Source organism: Urocitellus parryii, chromosome 8, assembly GCF_045843805.1.
Source record: "Urocitellus parryii isolate mUroPar1 chromosome 8, mUroPar1.hap1, whole genome shotgun sequence".
NCBI classification, from domain to species: domain Eukaryota; kingdom Metazoa; phylum Chordata; class Mammalia; order Rodentia; family Sciuridae; genus Urocitellus; species Urocitellus parryii.
In genome coordinates this window covers 39,379,007-39,386,936 of record NC_135538.1, presented here as the reverse complement: position 1 = coordinate 39,386,936, position 7,930 = coordinate 39,379,007, and the positions used below count along the sequence as shown (strand labels likewise).

At 34.1% G+C, this 7,930-nt stretch overlaps 1 non-coding gene across 1 annotated transcript; it reads right to left on the bottom strand.

Moving 5' to 3' along the window:
• Positions 1 to 5,921: 5,921 nt before the first annotated feature.
• Positions 5,922 to 5,994, bottom strand: Trnas-cga (transfer RNA serine (anticodon CGA)). The gene has a single exon. It is a non-coding gene; the product is annotated as a tRNA-Ser (tRNA).
• Positions 5,995 to 7,930: the final 1,936 nt, after the last annotated feature.

The window sequence follows — 7,930 nt, the reverse complement described above, 5'->3', positions numbered from 1 at the left end:
AATCTGTATTTTTTTTTCCTTCAACAACTGCTTTCTATGTTCTTTACATCTGGCAAAATGACCTCTACCATTGCATCATTTTATAAGAGGCAACCAGCATCTTTAAAGAAAAAAATAATAAATTAATCTAAAAAGAAATATTTGAACATGAAAATCTGCATCATATAAATATTTTTTATGGGAAACAGCAATAAAAATTAGTTTTTAGTTTAAAATAATGTTTATTTTTAACCCAAATATTGATCAGACTATGTAGGTTGCCATATTCTCATTTTGTAGGCATAGGTTCCATTATATATGTATTTTTAGAACGTCTACCTTTATAACAAAGCATGTCATATGTACTTATAAAACTGTGAACTGTCTGAAACCTTTCTTCTGATTCTGCCCATGTACGTCATTTTTTAAAGATATACAAAGGTAGAGGTAAAGCATTTGAAATGCAAAGGTCAAGCCCCTATTTGATTAAATAGTCCTTAGGAATATGAGATAGTTTACAGTTATAAGTTCTATGCTACCTGTGTAATACTGTAAAATAGCCATATAGAAATAATCTAGCCCTTGCATCCTGAAAAACACACATTTTTCCTACTTGGGTATCAAACAGATATTTTGCATTTTTCACTGAATTTACCCTGTGTTTGGGATTACAGTCTATAGTCCAAGTTTTGTCATAACAAATTAGATGCTTAAGTAAGACTACTCATGTACTTAAACTTCTGGATGATCTAGAATCATTAGAGCTCATGAAACCTTTCATCAAAGTTTAGGGTGATACTTTTAGTGCTCAGCAAACCAACTCCCATAATTTACCCCTAATAATTATAATTAAAATGATTAAAAGATTTTTTTTACTGAAGTGACTAATTTTTTTTCCAGTTTGAAAGATCTTCTTAAAAGAACTAAATAACTGATAACTGAAATTTATCTTTAATATAAAATATTACCATGAATTGGAAGTCTGGTACTGCAATTTATGTTTTTCATAATATATAATAATATGTGTTTCATGTATTTTGAACTAGGCTGTATGCAGTAATATAATTTAGGACATATTAGTAAATTATTGCATTCAATGCTGAACATTTCAGTTTGAGTTACTAGAAGATTTGCAAGTTATTCTTTATCTTTAAAATGCATTTGTTTTACTTTAAACAGGTTGTATTATTGTTTTTGTTATGGTATTGCATTCAAATTGGTCTCTTAACTAATATTGTATTGACTTTTGCATTTTTGTCTTCTAAATTTATTAAATAATTCATTAAATACTGTGCTTTTGTGTAATGCTAATTATTAAAGGTATGCTGTTCTTATTTGTTGATAGTACAAGTTCTGAGGTTCTTAGACACCCCATACAAGGCTTCTGATGTTACCAATTCAGTATCATCCCACCTGCTAGTTCAGGCCAATATGCATAGGTCTATTTTCAGATATGATGGCTAATTTGGTGAAAATTGTATTGCAGAGGTTGGATTTGAAGGAGCATCACATGCTCAGTCAACTTAAAATACTTCCAATGTCATCTAACATTACTTACTGGGAGGTCAAAAATGGGATGCATTGTAGGGATTGATTAAAACCAAGGAAATATGAAAAATAATAGTGCTTACAATCAACCATTAAATTAGAAATGATCACAGAGCACAAGATCTGCAGATGTTACAAAAGAAACTCAAACTCAAAAGAAACTCAAAAGAAACTAGATACGCTCATTTTCCTATAGAGCTATATGCAGAGATCACATTAGATCATGACTCACCTCTCCTGTTGTTGATGAACTGCCATTCTCAGAGTCTATTTTGATATTAATGCTGTTTTCAAAAATGCTTTATAGTATTTAAAAGTAATTAGACACCTCCTACTACAGAGGACACTATTATTTTCATTATATAGATGGATTGTGTAGGTAATTGCTCATTGATGTTCATTTTGAAGTTGTAGAGTAACCCAGTAAGATGTTAATTAAATATTTCACTTAATTAAATATGGTCTCTTAAGAGGTTGTTACCCTTTTCTCATAGAAACATTATTTGTAACCTAAGATTTGCTTCAAAGTTTTACCTAACAAGATTCTAATATTTCTTCTGGCTATATTAGAAATAATTCAGGGAATGCTTTGTTCTTTCACAAATATTTAGTGCTACTGAAAAAACAATGTGGTGTTATTTCTCTTCTAAAATTGAATTTTTGCATAATTATAGATTAATCTTTAGTAAATACAATTAATATCATGTCTTTCCATTTTTAAAATAAAGATTTTTTAAGACATACAGTATTGGTCGATATTTGATATTTACTGTGGGCCTTGGGCTTTATAAATGGCTTTACTTATTTTACCTTTTTTCATCCTATAATAATCCTCTGTATGAGGCTGCTTAGGCTGCCACAGCAAAATGCCACTGAATGAGTAACTTACACCATTGTAAAGTCTTTTTCTGAGATTTTGGCAGTTTGGAAGTTCAAGGTTAGGGTGCTGGCATGACTGAGCTTTGGCAAGGGCTGCCCTACTTCAGATGGCTATGGTGCGCTCACAGGCTCTCCTCTTTGTGCCAATGATTACAAGCTTTCCCTTGTTTCTGCCTATGTGGGACATAATCCTAAGGGGCCAAGGCCCAACCTTTATGACCTCATTTTTAACTTTGCTTACTTCTTCAGAGGCCACATCTCTAAAAATGGCCACATTGAAGGTAGCTTGAACATGTGAATTTGTGGGAGACAGAGACAGACATTCAGCCCTCCAGGTTAATTTCTGAGTCATACCCAGTTCACAGGAGAAACAATTGAGGGTTTTGTGATTTGGCAGGTGTTACACACTAGTAAGTGTTAGAGTTGGGGTACAAAGGCAGGCTTTCTGTCTCACAGGTCTCCATGCCCTAAACTGCAGCTCAGTTACTGTACTCACTTGAGATCTCAGGGCTGAGGTAGAAAGAGCAGAAAGAGACCCATTATGATATCAACAAGAGATGAGAAAAAGGCCGTAGAAGACTCAGATTTCTTCCTTAAAAACTCCAGAGCTTATGAAATTTCTCTAATCTAGGAAGAAATTGATTCTGCTTTCTAATTTTTTTGTGTGTCCTGTGTCTGTTGGTTAGTTTTTGGCAGTGAAGCCTCTATAAGCTTCCCAAACCCCTTGCAAACTTACAGAATCCAAAGCTTGGGGGAAGCGACAGTCTGTGACTGCATTTTAAATAGTTCTCCATGTGATTCATATGTATTCTAAGGTATGAGAATCACTGCTTCTCAAAAAAGCATCCAGTTCAGGTTAGAAGACATATATTTGAAGGTGACTCACATTTGGATGAGGCGATGGCTAATGTTTAAACTCTTGCAAAATGCAGAAGCTTACTCTTAATGCAAAAAGGTTGACATACACCAAGCTCTTTGGAAGCAGTTCTCCCAGGAAAATGCATTCTTCTTGTGGGTAAATTGTCCACAGTGCCAGTATTTTTTCTTCATGTCTTTTTCCTATTTGCCTTTCTTTTTTTAACCCCATGTGTCACTTCATTTCCTGGATGCTATTTTAATGTGTCTTTTGTCTTCCCACTGCCCTGCAACACCCACTCCAGCTCCCTGAAAACCTACTCACTAGACCATATAATGCCCACTTCTTGCCTGGGTTGCATACCCTGCATAAAACATTTATTCAAAAATATACTCCAAGCCGAATTCCACAATCAGTCTTGATTGTGGAATCACTTCAAGTTGATCTCTATCTTGGAGATAAACAGTGCATATTTACCATAGTAAAACAAAACAAAACAACTTTAGGTTCTAGAAAGACAAAAAGTAATTTGATGTACTTTAACCTACTAATCTCCAAATTTATCTGATTATACAACCCATATTTTCTGCATAGTAGTATTGATGTTTTGATGACCTTATGTTTTCTGAGAACATTTTAGGATTTTAGGACTGTACTGCACTATGTATTTGTTCATTGATTGAGGTTTAATTTCCCAAAGGTCTTTTAATACAAAGAACTTACATGGCACAGGGGCATAGATCATCTCTAAGCACCTCTGGAAAAAAAGTTTGCTGCTGAGAATTGAAATGACAAATGCCAAACAAGGAGAACTCATCTTGGTCACGTGTGGTTTGAGATGGGTATGGAACCATCAAAGAATTAGAATTGAGTACCACTAGATGTTCTGAATTAACCGTAGTAAACTCGGGGGGAACATGAATGTACGTTATAGAAGAATGGAGAAGATGATAAAAGAAAAGATGAATATGAAGACAGGAAATTTGAAAAAGGAGTTTATGTCCTTCACAACATTTTAGATGCTAACCTTGTCATGAAGGATGAGCATTGAAATGTAGATAAATACCTGTGTATGTGTCTCTATCTCTCTGTCTATCTGTGTCTGTCAGTAACTCTGTCTATCCTCTTCTATTATCTCTGTATCTATGTATGGATGTGTCTTTCTAAAGAGAGCTTTAAATTACTAACACTGATCATCTCTGGGCTCTGAACTTGAGACACGATATAGATGCCATAAGTCAGTCCTCTATAAAACTCTTTAAATTTGTAAAGTTGCTGAACAAGAGAAGGCCTGATATCCTGCTGGGTGTGAAGACTGAAGATCTGCTATAAATTAGAACATGGGGAGCTTTTATTTTTACTTTTACTTTCAAGTCTGTCATTTTTATTAGTCTTCTTAGAACATTTCTCTGAAGACAGACTTTGCAACTTCCTGTTAAGTTTTTTTAAGAGACAGACTCTAATAAATTGAAAGCAAGTACAGAAAGCTCACATTTCATTGCTTTTTCATTTTTCCATTAGCATAGATATAATGTACTAGAAAAATTAATATGTGCCTTAGGTTGTGAGTATACTGCTTGCATCATCTAAAGGCTAAGGTACTTTTTTGAAGTATATATGAAGTATCCTAAGAACACTTCCCCTAATTTTAGCTTGAAATCACAAGCTATCCACAGAATGAATCTTGTAGGTTAAAAACTCAACTAAATAAATTTGCACTCTATCTGAAAATTTGTAGGAAAACCAAGCAAATGAAATTTCTCAATGTTTTCAACTACAACAACATATGCAGGACTGATCCTAACCTACACTTTGGTTTTATCACATTTTGCTTCTGTGAGAGTCTGCTCTTGGGCCTTTTTTTTTTAATTCCCCATTTGCATTCCTTTCCTACATTCCTTCATAGCCCCATGCTGTCTGTTCATCAAAGCCTGCCCATAGGAAAGGAGCTGATAGAGTTCATAAGTATTAATAACTGATAAGTATTAATAACTGATAAGGCTCCACATTACAGGAGGAGTTCATTGTGTTTTATTAATGTTAATTCTTAATTCCAAGTGAATTAAGGTATCTTTGTAAAGTTTCATCCACTTTTAGGAAAAGTAAGACTGCAGTAATTGCTGGAGCCAGCTGGATTAGCGCACTAGAACTGACGGTTAAAATTTTAGGAATGTTTGTAAGCTGGTTGTTATTAAATATAAAATTATATAAACACAATAAAATAAATTATACATTCACTTATGGTGGGGGAGAGAGAGAGAGAGAGATAAAGATAGAGATATGAGTGCAAGAGCTGTGTCTGCATCCTTCTGCTTCTGTTTTTCTGGAGAATCCTAATCTAGCTACAAATCCACTAGTTTTGAAAAAATAAAAAACATTGTGTAAAAATTAATTGGCTATATGAAATTTGCAATACATAATATCATTTTATAATTCTGAGTTGCATGCTACAGATTCTTCATATCAGTAACATGTATCATTAACTTTTATGTATGTACATATGCGTACATATCATGGAAGAATACAAGGCATATACATACATGAATACTTTGAGATTATCTCCCTGTGTGTGAGGTCAGTTAAATGTTTGGAGCTGCTTGATTTTTCTATTTCCCCAAATTAGAACCTAACATTTAAATTTTTCTTTTCTTTTTATTTTTGGTGATACTGGGGATTGAACCCAGGGGGTTGTGCATTCGAGGCAAGCACTCTACCAACTGAACTATATCACCAGCCCCAAACATTTAATATGGAGAAAGAACATCCACACATCTATTGTTGTTAGCATTAATTCAAGACTGTGAAATTTTTATTTCCAAATATGGAACAGATAATATTAACTGCTGTGTATATTTCAGTGCAGAACTTCCAAAATAATTAACTGTGGTTTAATAAATATAGTATTTTCACAACAATGCTGTTGGGATATGTTTACTGAAAAGGCAAGATTCATGTGTGAATAACTGCAGGTGTTCAATTTTCAAAGCCTCTGAAAACACTTGAACATTGAAACCTACATGGAATTTTATCTTCTGAAGGAAGATATAGTTTGAGTGGATTCCACACTTGTTTGAAGTATGTGGTTTCATAATGCCCCAGCATTTCAAATTCAAGATTTAATAATCCCTCACCTGCCAAATCATCAAATGCCCTTTCATAACAGGATGCTGTAGTACCATTCATTTCAATGGCAGCCATGGATAATATGGTCTTAAGCCATTGATATTGATAAAGGACCTGGCAAGCACCAGGAAAAAGAGAAAGAAAGAAACATCCTGCCTGGACTTAATATGTTTTTGCTCTTTCAAAAGGCAGGAGAATATTAACTTTAATTTATTCAGTTATGCATTTTTTTCAACTTGCTGCATTACCGAATGTGGAAAATAAAATAAAAAGAATAGATATGCAAAACATTCGTCGGCTCTTTGTATGAACAGTGCTTCCTTAATGTTCAGTTATTGATTTTCTTTGCGTGACTTGACTTTGCAATGAATATGATGGAAAGACGAAAATCAATATGAAATAAAATTTACATAAAGGCTGTTCTTCTGGGTGATAGAGATTTTATACCTTTCCAGAGCATGTATGTTTGTCTTTGCAAAGAGGTTGAAACAGAAGTACATAAAGTCAGTGGTAGCAACAATGCTGGCAGAATAAGTACTTAAGTTTAGGAATGGTTACAATAGGGTATTGGTTTCTAATTGGTACTTTATAGCATTGACATATTTTAAATAGGCTGATTTTCAGTGTACACTCCTTTAAATATGCACGGATCTTAAATCCACACCCAGATTCAGTGCTGATTGGTCTTGGTATATAACTCTATAAACAAAATATTTCCATTGTTATCATTTCATTTTAGGATGCACAAAAACCTAGGAAACAGGTGAGGATAAATAGTTGCTACCATTATGTTTTACATGTGAGGAATCTGGCATAAAATGATGAATTGTCAGGCCTGAGGCTATGGTTTACTTCCTGTTCTTACCCCCAACCACCTAGTCATCCTTGTTTTCTCCACTAAGTACCCATCAAGGATAAGGACAGTGGTTGACATTCTTTAATTCTTCATGCAACACTTACATTCACATTTTGGCTAGATCTCTTTAATTGTGTCAAATTCAGATAGGGCCTAAATTTCAGCTTCATTAACCGCCTCTATCACAATGATTATAATGAGAAAAATCAAAAATTTCATCACTCAAAAAATCATCTTTAGGAGTTGTAAAAAACAAAAAAAAGAGTCCTAGTATTGATACCGCTAGTTATTGTTGAAGAATTCTGCTGAAGTACTCACCTGTTGGAGTATAACTTTAGAGAAGCACTTGAATGCAAGCTTCATTTAAAAAGGGGTAACAGATAGGAAGGACAGCAGAATAAAATAGACACTAGTATAGTTGTATGTATATACGTGATTGTATGACCAATGTGATTCTGCAACCTGTACACTCAGAAAAATGAGAAATCATACCCCAATTGATTCACATGTATGATATGTCAAGATCATTGTACTGTCACGTGTAACTAATAAAAAATATAAAAAAAAAAATAAAAAGGGGTAACAGACTTCTCCAAGGAGGGAGAAGGGGACCATAGCAGGTGTCCTGGCATCCCCCAAAGTGAGCCTTTTTTATGTCTTATTTCCTTTTTTCTCCCGCTCTCTTCCCC